Here is a 13,891-nt window from a genome sequence, read left to right on the forward strand (position 1 = left end):
AGCGATGTGCACTCAGTAGGAGAAGACGTTTCATTAACTACTAAGGTGTCTACGACAACTTCATTAATTTAAGATGATGCACGCATGTATGAGTGTGTGCGTATGTACCGTGTTAAAACAACGGTTTTTCTATTTTACAGTCAACTGAAATACGGCGTTCATTCGAATTTTTCCACCGTCCGATCGTGCATCATGATTTGTTCCCGATGGCCATGCTTCGCGTCTTTTTTTAGCTTTTTTCTTTTTTGAATTTGCTATGTTTTCCTCTCTGTTGTCGCCCCTCATTTCCACGCGAGTGCTTGAGAGAGAGACAACAGTCAGGGAGCTACATGAAGAAGACACAGACAGAGCGAGTCAGAGTGCGGGAGAGAGTGTCGAGAGGGCGGCGAGCTCTTCCCCATTTCCATGGCGACTCTGGCGGCCATGCGCACTCTCGGTTCAGGTTTCTGCTCCGTCGTTTCCGCGGTCCTGTGTATAGGTTGGCCTTCGTCTCTCCCGCGCCCCCTCCCCTGTTTTCTACCTTTCTTGCAGAGATTTTAGGTGTTAGTTTGAGTTCTCCCCCCGGCCCCGTTCCATGGCGATTCTGGCGGCCATGTGCGCTCTCATACGAGATTTCTGCTCCATCTGCTCCCCTGTGTAGGTTGGATTGTGTCTGGCCCGTGTGCCCCTCCATATCCCCCCCCCCCCCCCCCCCCCCCCCCCAGCGATTTAGGTATTTGTGTGATTACAGATATCGATTTTATTTTCTCCCCAGATTGGAGGTAGTATGGTTGAATGCTTAGGTTGTTCCTGTTGGTCAGAGCTGGGTGTGTAGGCGTTGGTCGAAGTTGGTTTGTAGTAGTTATTTTTCAGAGTTGGGCATTTTAGGGTGGGTCGGGATGGAGATTTGGAGCTTCTAGGGGATATCCAGCTCGTTTTCAGCTCTGGCGACGTGATTTTTTGGTGTGGTTGCTCTGGTTGTATGCTAAATTCCAAATCGGGTTTTTCTTAGTTCAAGATGTTCTGTAGGGGGTATGGGTTAGTTTTTCTTCGGAATCTGTTATTTGCAGTGTAATTTTTCCTTTTCGAATTGTACATGGAGGTTTGGTATGGATGTGCATGCTTCTGTTAAACTTAGTCTCTTTGTTTAGTAAGGTGCCACTGTGGTTATGTACCATTTTTGAATGTGGTTACTGGTTAGCCTAGTGTTAGTTTTTTTCCGTCAGCACTATTACTATGAACTTTGTATACTGTATTGTTTTTGTTTTCCTAGGGATGTGTGTAACTCTTACAGATTTTTGTATTTCTTGCAGGAATTATTGTGTCCTTGTTGTAGTTATTTTGTACTGTTGTTTAATGTTATTTTTCAGATTATATCAATTTTTCTCCCAGATTTTAGTTTACTCTAGCATTTTTAGCATTGTCAGATTTTTGTTTTCCATTGGGTAGTGATTTCACCTTGGATATGTATGCGATTTACATGGTTAACTTTCCTGAAACTTAGATTTGAGAAGGCATGTAAATCTGAATTTTTAAAATAATGTAACTGTAACAGTGTAATTATAGATTTTTAGGACTGTAATTATAGTTCTTTTAGAACAGTAACATACGAACAAAATAATATAAACTCCAGTCCGCACCCAATTATATGAGTAGTGATGTAAATCTGTAGTGATTGATTTTACACTTAGGCTTGTATAAATTTAGTTTCCTTTCTCTGTAAATTTGCATCACTAGTTTTGTAAAGATTAATTCAGTTTCTGGAATTTAGATTAAATTTCAATTAAGTGGTTTGTAGTTTACACTCGCCTGTATATATTTACTATTGTATTTTTTCTGTATTTTTGCAACATTAGTTACGTAAAATTTGCAGATTAGTTCAGTTCTTAAGTGGTTTTACACTTAGGCTTGTATAACCTTACAAATTTTTCTGTAATTTTGCAACATTAGTTCTATAAAACTTAGTTCAGTAGTTCTGGAATCAAGATAAAATACGTATCTAGCAGTTTGTATTTCTACAGTCATGCTTCCATAGATTTTACAGTTATATTTTCTCTGTAAATTTCCTTCAGTAGTTCTGCAAACCTGCCAAGATAGTTCACTTGTTAATTGGTTTTACTCTTAGGCTTGTATAAACTTACAACTTTTTTCCTGTAATTTTGGAACATTAGTTTTGTAAAACTTTAGTTCAGTTTATGGAAACAGATTAAATACGTACTTTACCAGATTGTAATTTACAGTCATGCTTCTACAGATTTTACAATTGCATTCTTTCCGTAAATTTGCTTCAGTACTTCCATAAAACTTCCAGAATAGTTCACTTCTGGAATGAAGAGTTAATATGTATTAAGTGGTTTTGTAATTTACCTTTTCGCTTGTATAGATTTCCAGCTGTATTTGTTTTTATAATTTTTATCAGTAGTTTTGGAATCAAGACTAAACATGAACAAAGCGGGTTGTAATTGTTTTTTGGTCTTTTTTTATAGATGTTACAGTTGCATTTTTCTGTAATTTACACTTGGACTGAATTAAGTTGTATCGGTTTGCATATATTTACTGTTAGGTTGGTATAGATTTACAGTTTTATTTTCTATCTAATTTTGCATGAGCTGTATAGCTGAAGGATACTATTTTCCCTTTCCATTTTAGCATTTGTATATATGAATGATTTCTATATAATACTTAAGTGGTTTTCCGAATTATACATTATTTACATTTATATATTACTGAGTTATAGTTGCATCATTTTCCTTCAGTTCTGATTTTGTTTTTGATTTTTGTTTTTGATTTTTGTAGAAACAAAAGAGGTCTAATGGTTTTCCAGTGTCATTAACCTTCACAAGATATTCTGGGAAGTTTTTTTGCTTCAGTTGTTGATGCTTTGAGACCTAGGCAGATTTCCAAGGTAATGTTTGTGTTTGTGGTATTTTCCTTTTCTTTTTCTAATTTATTTTCTTTTTTATTTCAGTTCTGTATCTTATTCAATATCATGTTGTCAAAGAGGCAGATTTCCAATGGATTTTTTTTTTTTGCATTCAGCAAATCTGGATCTGCTTGTCCTTGTTCTGCCCCCTGTAAATTAGATCACCAGTTTACTGTGTTAGTTAGTAATTGGGTTCATGTTTCTGTCGAGTCAAGCAGTAGGTATCTTACAGTTTCTTGTCTGTTTGCACTATTTTTTCAGGTCCCAAGTTGTAAAGCATGATCCGGTGTAAGTGCTTCCGCTGGATTTGTAAGTCTTTTTGATGCTAGTTGTTCCTGTGTAAAAGTCAAATAAGCAGCTAAACATGATATCTGCATTTCTAGTAAGTAGTAACAGAACATTGTAGGTTTATCAATTCTAGGTTTTCTTCTTACGGCAAACCAGTTGTCTGACAATAGTAACTGAGTGAATGTATACATTCCCTGCAGTTTATAGCAAGTGTTAGATGTATATCGACAAAACATTAAATATTCTTTTGCTTCAGAATATATGGAAATTGTCTGCTCCGCATTTACATTAAGAAATGAAATGTCATTTTCCCCAAAGAGTATGTGAAGGATTGTTGTCCCTGCTCAATATAAAAACATTTCCCTACATTGGCAAAAAATGATGGAGAGCATGCAGTGCAGTTTTTTTTGAAGATTCATATGTTTCAACTGCAGTTTTATTTGTTTTTGATCTGTAGTATTCATGTATTTGTCTGTACATCCCCATACTATTTTTCCATAGACTTTATGTATGTTGGGTAGTACTAGCCTGCTCCTTAGGCGGTTTTCCTTTTATACACTGACCTTGAAGGGTTTATACTGTGCATGCGTCACTGTAAATACCTTGATGCGTCACTGTAAATACCTTGATGCATGTATCTATGTCGGGCAATACTGTTTTTCTAGTTTGTTGCTTAGGTTGTTATTCCTTTTCTACAGAGAGCTTATAGGCTTTTTGTACTGTGCAGGTGTGTTTGTATGATTGGTAATACCGAATTTAAAGGTTGGTTCCTAGGTTAGTATTGTTGCTTTTCCTTTTTACAGTGATCTTAAAGGCAATTTACTGTGTATGCGCAACTGTTGGTAGTATGATTGATGTATGTATGCTGGGAAAAATTATTTGTGTAGCCTAATTCTCAGGTTGGATTGTAGATGTGTTTTACAGTTGAAACCTTAGTTTTTTATGCATGTATGTATGTTAGGGAAGACCATTTTTCCAACCTACTTCTTACTTGGGATTGTAGATGGGCTTTTCATGCATGCATGTGTTGTGTAATACCAAATTTTTACGCTGGTTCTTAGCTTAGTATTTCTTTTGCTTTTTACAGTGAGATTTAAGGCAATTTACTGTATACATGCGACTGTAAGTTCGTATGATGCATGTATGTATATTGGGGAAAAACATTTTTACCAGCCTACTTCTAAGGTTGGATACTTGGATTGTAGATGTGCTCTTACAGTTGGTATGTAGGCGAGTTACAATTTTTATATTCCAGTAAATCATGTGTTTTTTACAGTTAAAACCTGAGCTTCTGATGCCTATTTTTGTAATTTTCCTGTTGTTCACTGATGCTACAGTTTGCTGCTTCTGACATGTTAACTACTTCACGAGTTATTTACTTCTCTCTACTTTTTCTGTGTAAATGCCAACAAATGATGAATTTACAGTAGCAAAAGAGTGGAGTTATAGTGTGTTGTTTTTGTAATCTGTTCAATTTCTACTTGGAAGTCACTATATATCTAGTTTGCTGTGGTGTGCAGTAGTCACTGAATTTTTACAGTCCCTAAATCTCTGAATTCCTGTTTTCCTATGTCAGATCTTTCTTTATGATGGAGCATTTGTGTTGTTCTTGGTGATAGAAGTGTTCCAGGTGTGAAGAGAATAACAAGGGATCGATCAGATGTGAATGGGATGAAGTGATTCTGTGAGCAACTACCAGATTTGCCCCATGTTCAGGTGCAAAGGGGCCTCAGATGCAACGGTCAGGTTTAGTGCATTTATTACACTGTTACGTTTTTTACTGAAACTATTTTGGTTTTCAGTCCTTTTTTGTCTCGTGATATAAATTCACATACATTCATTTTTTCTGTTGTTTCTTTTGTCGTACATACATATATACATACACGTGTCACGTTGTCACTAGATGAAAAAATTGATTGAAGTCCAATTTGTTTCGAGTCGACTGTAATATAGACACTCCCTAAATAAAAGTAGTATTCTAATAAAATAGCTAGCATGTAGGCGCACAGGTTGATGACTAGTTTATAAGTGATGATATTTGTGAGTTCAGATAGCCTTCAACATTTATCATTTAATTGGTGTACTTGTTTATTTTTTTATTAATAGTTGTATTTTTTGTTTTCTCAATTTATTCACTAAGTGAGTTAGTATTGCCGTACGATATCAAATGCACTATAAGATGCAAGAAATTAATTAATTATCATATCATTCTAGATTTTATGATCCTTGAGCTATTACACGCTCCAAACGAGAACCATAAAATTTGCTGAAGCAAATAAAATAGAGATCAAATGAACTATAAGATGCAGGAAAAAAATTATTTATAATCTTATATGACCTTTGAGCTATTACACGTCCAAACGAGAACCATAAAATTTGCTGAAGCAAATAAAGGTAGCATACACAATACAAATAGTTAGAATTATTACATCGAAGTGACATCAGAGCATTATGTTGTTATAGCCGCAAGCAGTCTTGGCATCGGAGGCATATCAAGCTCCATTAGACCCTCAAGAACTCTGACCACTTCACCCATTGTTGGCCGCTCCAGCTCATTATCCTGGATACACCAACATGCTACATTGCAAACTCTTTCAACCTCATCCAAGTTAAAGTCACCATGTAATTCTGGATCTACCAAGCTCTGCACATCTCCCTCATGAAGCTTGTTGATGGCTTGCACAGGGAAAAAAGTGACATGGTCGTTGCTGCTAGTGTTCACAACAGACGCATTCCTTCTTCCCGATATGATTTCTATCAGTACCATGCCAAAGCTGTAAACATCGACTTTTGATGTAATAGCAACCCCGCTAAGCCACTCTGGGGCAAGATACCCTGTAGTTCCCCTGAATGTAGTTAGAACCCGGCTAAAATCCCTTCCTATGACCGATGCCAACCCAAAGTCTGCAATTTTAGGGACAAACGATTCATCGAGAAGTACATTTTCTGGCTTGATATCGCAGTGTATGATGCATTCGCGGCAACTCTGATGCAGGTAGGACAATCCTCTAGCAACTCCGATGGCTATCTGATATCTGGTGCTCCAGTTGAGGACTATACCATTGCTTTGGAACAGATGGGAATCAAGAGAACCATTGCACATGTGTTCATATACAAGTAGCCTCTTATCACCATGACAACAGAAACCAACCAATTTGACCAGGTTGATGTGCTGGATCAGTCCAAGTGCACTTACCTCTGCCCTGAATTGCTTCTCTCCCTGACGCGCACCTTCAAGCCTTTTCACTGCTACACTAGTCAGGTCACTTAGAACTCCCTTAAATACAGTCCCAAAACCTCCTGCTCCTAGCTTCACTGAGAAATTCTTTGTAGCACGGCCCAAATCGGCGTATCTAAAGGCAACAACTCCAACACTACCTTGATTGGTGGCCTGTGATGACATACCACACCAGTTGAATCTGTTCCTTAAGATCACCAGTAGCAGCATGAGCATCAGCAACCCAAAACTGATAACGCTTGCAGCAATAACAGCTCCAGCTGCTGGTTTTCTTTTACTATCTCTTGTTGAACTTGGAACATCTCCCGCAGCAAGGCGAATGTACAGAGTATATTCAGAGCTGATCTCGATGCCATCATCCTTGTTTACACTGAACAACTCCCCTTGCCAAACAGAGCATTTGCTGTCATGGTAGGAGTAAGCAGTACAGGAGCAGTTGGTGAGGCAGGCCCATTCGCATTCGCTCCGATTTGCAGGAGCATGCTGTAAACTCTGGGGACCATAGGGTAATGTCACACGAGCTATGGGTTGGAACACGTCTGTGGAACTCCTGTTGCCATTGCAATCCAGCGGAGTGTTTTTGGAGCACCCTCCTGTCCGGTCACCGAGCTCCCAATCCTGAGGCGACGTTCTGGAGAAGCTCTCCATGCACTCGCATGGCGGGTGCGAGCTGCCGGTGCAGACGGTGAATGGTCCGCAGGCGGCGTATGGGGTGCAGGGATCGGCTGGGTTGACGTAGATGCTATGCCATGCCTGGTTGTCTTGCGACCACACGTTCAGCCTGGCCTGACCAAACACGTCCATGAAGAGGAACGAAGAGATCTCATCTGATGAGGTGTACATGTAGTACTCCTCCTCCCTGTTGTTGACGTATTCTGGGACAACCATGCTGGTCTGTGGGCTCATTTGCAGCAGCTTCGTGATTGCTGGGATCTGCATCGACGAGTGGTCGTCAGGCGACCACCACCAGTACACTTCGGAAGGGTAGCCTCGACGCCTGGCGGTCACCATCCTTGTGCCATTGGTTACCAGTCCCACGCTGAAGGAGCCGAGGCCCGGATCGATCCGGCTCTTCCACGAGATGCCGAGACGGTTCAGGCCGGTGACCTTGTTCCAGCCGATCTTGGCGCCTGGGAGCAGGACGTCGGTTGGGTCGTCGAAGCTCTGCCACAGCACCTCACTTGACAGGCTTTCTATGACGAGGTTTCCACTGCCCAAGAGGATGGCCCTCGTGTTGCTGGTGTTGGTTCTAGCATTGGAGATGTTGGTGTTGGTTCTAGCATTGGTGATGTTGGTGGACCAGACAACGGATTGGGTGGCGTTGTTTAAGACGACAAGGTTGCCATCTTCTGAGACTTGAAGCTGTGTTGCTCTCAGATCGGGTCCGGCGATTGGCGTCTCCCGGTTTGCGACCCAGACGGGAGTGATGACATGGATCTTGTTGAACCATATGGCAAGGTACCAATGTGGAGAGGTGGATGACTTGCTGCTGTTGCCGGCACCGGGCTGGAAGAAGCCAAGCGCGAACTTGCCGTTGCTGGAGACGAGCTTGTCGCCGACGGCAAATGGCTGGCCTGGCGCGAGAGTATCGTGTTTTGTGGCTATGCTAGGAGGAATAGTGTGCATGGAGAGGAGGAGGAGGCCGAGGAACATGTGGAGGGTAGCCATGGCTGCTTTGCATGTATGTCTGCTTGCCCTTCCTCGGCTCTGCCATTTAACGAAGGAGGCTTAGGAGAGTAGAGGAGATAGGGAGAGCGGACGTCCTGGACGCAGCGGCATCTGGACGCCAATGGTTGGCCTGATCGAGGTGATGCGCGCATTAAAAATTGGTGGGAACGACAAAGACAGCATACATCATTATATATAGGTGAATACCGTGGCCACATGGCTGACACAAGGACCTTGTTTCATCTACAGCGCGGTGGGGGTGTGCCTTGCTGCCTTCAACGGCCAATTTTGATGTTTTGACCTTTTTGTGAAACTTAAGCCGAATTTAACCCTGGTCTCAAATTTTTTTTTGGGATCTGATCTTTTTCTTATCGTCGAGGTTGATGGCGGTAGGGTATAACTGTCTAAAGCCATAGACCTTGGCGGTAGGATTCGACCGAGCCGTGACGTCCGTTTGATATGAAAAATACCCTATCCTCAGGGTTCTTGACGATAGACTGTGCAACACTACCGTCAAAAAGCCATGCATAGCGTCTGGCACGCATGCCACAAGTGCGATTTGATATATTGGGTTTCAACGTACTTACTTGAACTTCTGAAGTCAACTCAGCTAGAGTCGATGGTACTACTTCTGTCGTACATGCATTATTGTAGAAGTAAAATTACTAGGCTCCAAAGCTCCGACCATGAAGCAGGGGGCTATAGTACTAGTGGTACTACTCTTAGGTGATACCAGCCCTTCTTATATGCTATCATGATATCAACTTAAAAAAAATTCAAATTTAAACTTGTCAAAAAATTCTGAAAAAAATTCATGGATGTACAAAGAAAAAAGACAAATCCATCATGATAGCGTCAAAAAAAGACAAGCAAAAATGACACTATTCACATCTGAATTTGTCTTTTTTTTGTTTTTCTATGTGTATGTCGAATTTGAGCTGAATTTTTTAGGGGTTGTCAGACATATATGTCATGAACATCCATGATTTTTTTCAGATTTTTTTGACAAGTTTAAATTTAAATTTTTTAAGTTGATATCATGGTAGCATATAAGCTTTGGAATCACCTGATAATTTCCGGCAAACTGAAAGCCAGCGCCCCACTATACTCTAACTAGCACGTCATCTTGATGGGAATCGCGAGGGACCGCGCATGTAGATGCTGCTGCATCTAGCGATGCAGTTCTCAGGAGGTAGGTTCAAGACAAGGAGAGGGAAGACAATGCAGACGAATAGGCGACGACGACGCTGCTTGCATGCGGGCTCAAGTTCGTCCAGTTGTTGATCACGACAAAAATAGTGCAGACTCAGCGAAACTAGGGCCCAGGACATGCAATGAAGAGGCTGTTTAGTTTGTGACTAACTTTGCTAAAGATTGTCACATCTAAAGTTAGGTAAATTTGACCAACTTAGGTGAGTGTTTGGTTCAAGCCACACCTTAGGCAAGCCACACTTGTGCCCCACATGGCATACATATAAAAAGTGTGGCAAAGATTTTTTTAGGCTTGTCAACTTGTGGCTCTTATTTTAATGAACTAGCTTTAGACAAGTTTGACAAAAATATGTGACAAAGTATGGCAATACTAGTCCTACAACCAAACAGTCCCGAAGAATATGGGTCCTGGGTGTTCACATTGGCAAATCATTCCAGTTAAAAAGGTGGGAGCAGCTGGATGTCGGTCGACTGACAAAAAACTGTTTCAGTCGATCATACTACAGAGTACGCCAGCTGCCTAGCAGGCCCATAAGCAAGGAATCTATATTCTTTAGCGTCAAGTGCTCATGACCGCTAGCAAGAGTCTGCAAACAATGCTTGCTTGGGCCATGTGCCTGTGTCCTGTAGCGTCAAGTGCTCTGCATGCCCACGCACATAAAAATAATGTAGCAAGCAAGCAAAACATCTAACTGGTTCTGCACATGATGGGACCATATGTTTCAATGCATTAGGGCATGATTAATAGTACAGCCAGTTGCAGTTGCTGGCTGTTTGACGTTGAAATGTCATTTATAGTCAATTTTATAGCCAGCAAATACAATAGCTACATGTAAATGAGTACTACTTTATTGGTACATGGCCCACCTCCCTCTTTCACAAAGTCTTTAAGAGCGCGTGGTGCAGCCGGCTGTTAATTTGTAATCCGCTTCTCTTCTCTTTCTTGTTCTCTCTCTGCCAAGTAAGCAAAAATATATTATTTAAAGCCTTACAGTTCGCTTACTCACCTTATTGTACTTGCTCTTAAGGCATTCAGACGGGCACTTAGAGCATGATTAATAGTATAGCCAACAACCAGGCTATATGAAGTTGCTATGTCACTTATAGCTAACCTAATAGTCCGCTCATACAACAGTTACATGGACTAGTATACTACTCCTTCCGTTCCATAATGTAGTGCCTATAGATTTTTGCAAAAGTCAAACATTACAAATTTTGACCATATTTATAGAGAAAAGTAGGTACATCTAGAATACCAAATGCACATCATTGGATACATCAAGAGTTATATTTTCAGAATGTATATGTTTGGTATTGTAGATGTAGACTGTTTTCTCTATACATTTGGTCAAAGTTGGTAAAGTTTGACTTCCACAAAAATCTATAGGCACTACATTGTGGAATGGAGGGAGTATACAATTAATACATGGCCCACTCTTTCCTCTCACAAAGGGTGTTGGAGCTCGTGCTAGAGCCGGCTGTAAACTTGTAGCCCGCTTCTCTTCTCTCTCCTCTCCTCTCTCCTCCACCTAGACATAAATCTGACGTGGCATCTCTTATAGCCCGCCTACGTCATCCTATTGTACTTGCTCTTAGGGCATCTCAAAGGTGGACTCGTAAACCTCCCGCAGCTGTCCGGACCACGGAAGCCATCCAACACGGTTGTATCGGTCCGTGGAACGGTCCGGACGCGATTTATCCCGCAAACCAGAGACAAACGTGGGGGAGGTTTGCAAGAGTCCGGACACACGAAAGTCGCTCTCCGCCCTCTGGCCCATCCAAAAGGAAGGCCGAGCCCGCGCTTTTGTAGTATCCCGCATTATTTCCGCGCCAAAATCCCCCACTCTCTTCTTCCGCTCTCAGTCGCTCTCCGTCCAATTCCCGCTCTTTTTTCCCATGCTCTCCTTCCCTCCGCTACCGACGCATGGAACCATCGGAGAACTTGTCGGAGATGGAGCCGGCGGAGGTGCCGGGGGATCCGAGCATCACGCTCACTCGAAAGATCAGCTCGGATAGATGCGGCAAAGTTGTCGCGTCAAAGCGAAGGCCGCAAAGGAGAAGCTGAAGAAGCATGGCCGCCGGTGGGCCTGGTGGTTGCGATGGGCGTGGCGGACGGCGCCAGACGGGCGTGTCCACAATACAGATGGCGCTGTGGCAGGAGCCTTACAAGCCTCCGTACTACGCCGCCGCCAAGCAGCTCGCAAAGCCCGTCGGTACGGTTCCTTACATCGTTGATGTTAACTCGGCGCCACTCTTCTCCGAGTATTCTTTGCCGTTGCTCGTCCGGGCGAGGACGGCAGCCGGAGAGCACATGGGTGCCCGCGCGCCGTTTGCTGCAATGCCGAGAGCGGGGGAGCCGACGTACAACAAGGACGGCTAGGATGGCCGGTCCGACAGGGCAGAAATGCACGAAATGCCGGACCGATGTTCTTTTGGATTCGGGCATGTAAAAACTAAACATATTTGCCCTCTTTTGGTTGTGACCGAGGATGCGATCTGGCGCGGATGTGGTCGGGCGCGTTGTGTGGATCAACGTAGATTTGAATTTGAATTTGCTGGTGGACATATACATGCTACGATTGAATGGTGTCCTCCCGCATCCGTGTCCGCGTAATGGCCCCCCGTCCGCGGACGAACGCAGGAGAAAATTTGAAAATTTGTGAGTTGCCGTTGAAGATGCCCTTACATACATTATCTATAAAAGTGTGCTACTGCTATATATAACTTACTAACCATGTACAACAACAAATGCCCAAAACTCCCAAAAGAAGAAAATATTAAACCAGTTCCTATGAAAGTTACGTTGTTCTACACATGCACTGCAAACTCACGAGAAGGTGTGCACTATTAACCCAATAACCAAAGGAAGAAAAAGGCCAATCACATGTAATTCTAATACTTGTGGTGGTGTCGCCTTAAAGAATAAATGAAAAAAAAAGGTTTTTAAGAAAGAATGAATTAGTGGCATTTCTATTACCGAAGAAATAACATATAAACAAATTGAAAAATAATGAAATTTTCTTGCATACAATTTACACCGGAATTATGGTTTTTTATAGTCCGCAAAAATTCACATATAATAATTTAAAGAAAATTAAATAAAAAATAAAAAATATATTTTTTCTAAGAAAGAATGGATTAGTGACATTAGAACCCTTTAATAAGAAAGAAGATGACAAAACTTTAAAAAACATGCACTGAAATTGCACCTTTTGTAATATGCAAAGAAAAAGCATATACTAGTTCAATTTTCGCACTCTAGTATAATTTATGCACCTATTTCGTAGTACATGTGTGTATACATTTCATAATGATGAATGAATTAGTGACATTAGTATTACCATTCAAGAAAAAGGAAAAGATAACAAATATAAAACAAATAAGAACAAAATTTTCACACAATTTTTTGAGGGAAATTGCACTTTTCTAATATGCAAGAATAAGCATATAATAGTGTAATTTTCGAAAAGAAGAAGTTTTTTTATTAAGGAATGAATTAGTGGCATTGGTATTTCCCTTAAAGAAGAAATAAAAAATAAAATAAAAATACTGAAGTTTCCTAAAGAAGAATGAATTAGTGACATTGGTATTGCCCTTTAAGAAGACAGAAAAATGACAAAATTACACATAAATTGCTTTTTATAATATGTAAGAATAAGTGTATAATAGTGAAATTTTCGTGAAAACGAAGTTTCCTAAGAAGGAATGGATTAATGGCGTTGGTATTACCCTTAATGAATAAAGAAAATGGCACAAAAACAAAATAATGAAGTTATATAAGGAAGAATGAATTAGTGGCATTGGCATTACCCTTCCAGAAGAAAAATAGAAACATAAAACAAATAAAGAAAAAATGCACATAATTTACACAAAAATTGCGCTTTTTCATAATATGCAGGAATTGGTTTATAATAATGATTTTTTCGGAAAAGGAAGTTTCCTAACAAGGAATTAATTATTGACGTTGATATTAAATAAGAAATAAAATGAAATAAAAAAACAAATAAGAACTATGATGTCCTTTGTCTTGCATCTTGTGGCAAAATCAAACCACTTCAAAATAAGCTGATTGACCCCTTGTCGCTCCCCAAGGCAACATAAGGCCGGGCGAATCCTAGTACACCCTAGAAGGTTGCGATTCCCTTGCAGCCACTGCGCGACCCGGGAAAATGGTTGGCGGATTTTCAAGATGGCTGCAGGGGCAGCCAATCGGTCATCACCTTACATCGAAGCAGCCTCTCCTCTCCCAGTGACGAGGATTGAAGGAGGTGCGACAATGACCGAAAGTGGGGTGGCCAGCAACTGGTTCCGGCAATTTATCAAGCGCCATGGGCGGGCCTAGCGAGAGGTCGTCAGGGTTAAAAAATTGTATAGAGGTTGTTAGCAGTGATAGATTTGACGACCAGTGTGTGTACTCCATGTGAAAATTTATGATCTCGCCTCTCCGGTTGGACCATGCAATGCTGACCATGCAATTAGGAGAATGACATATTAAAAGAATGGTAGGAAATTTACCATACCCGACATCTTTCATCTCAACATCGCCAATAACAACATTAGCAGTCTTGTCGTTGTTCTCATTC

The 13,891-nt window shown here is 41.1% G+C and overlaps 1 long non-coding RNA gene across 4 annotated transcripts in view; it reads left to right on the plus strand.

Moving 5' to 3' along the window:
• The first annotated feature begins 280 nt into the window (after nucleotides 1-280).
• The window catches only part of LOC123148249 (uncharacterized), a 28,419-nt gene continuing 14,808 nt past the window's right edge, over nucleotides 281-13,891 (plus strand). For 2 of the 4 annotated variants that reach the window (XR_006473694.1, XR_006473693.1), the window contains exons 1-5: nucleotides 315-478; nucleotides 2,776-2,884; nucleotides 3,164-3,211; nucleotides 3,918-3,964; nucleotides 4,767-4,936. This is a non-coding gene — a long non-coding RNA (uncharacterized lncRNA). Of the gene's footprint in view, nucleotides 641-2,775; nucleotides 2,885-3,163; nucleotides 3,212-3,917; nucleotides 3,965-4,766; nucleotides 4,937-13,891 lie in introns of all 4 variants that reach the window. The other 2 variants (XR_006473692.1, XR_006473695.1) reach the window with 2 other exon arrangements.

Source organism: Triticum aestivum, chromosome 7A, assembly GCF_018294505.1.
Source record: "Triticum aestivum cultivar Chinese Spring chromosome 7A, IWGSC CS RefSeq v2.1, whole genome shotgun sequence".
Lineage (NCBI taxonomy): Eukaryota > Viridiplantae > Streptophyta > Magnoliopsida > Poales > Poaceae > Triticum > Triticum aestivum.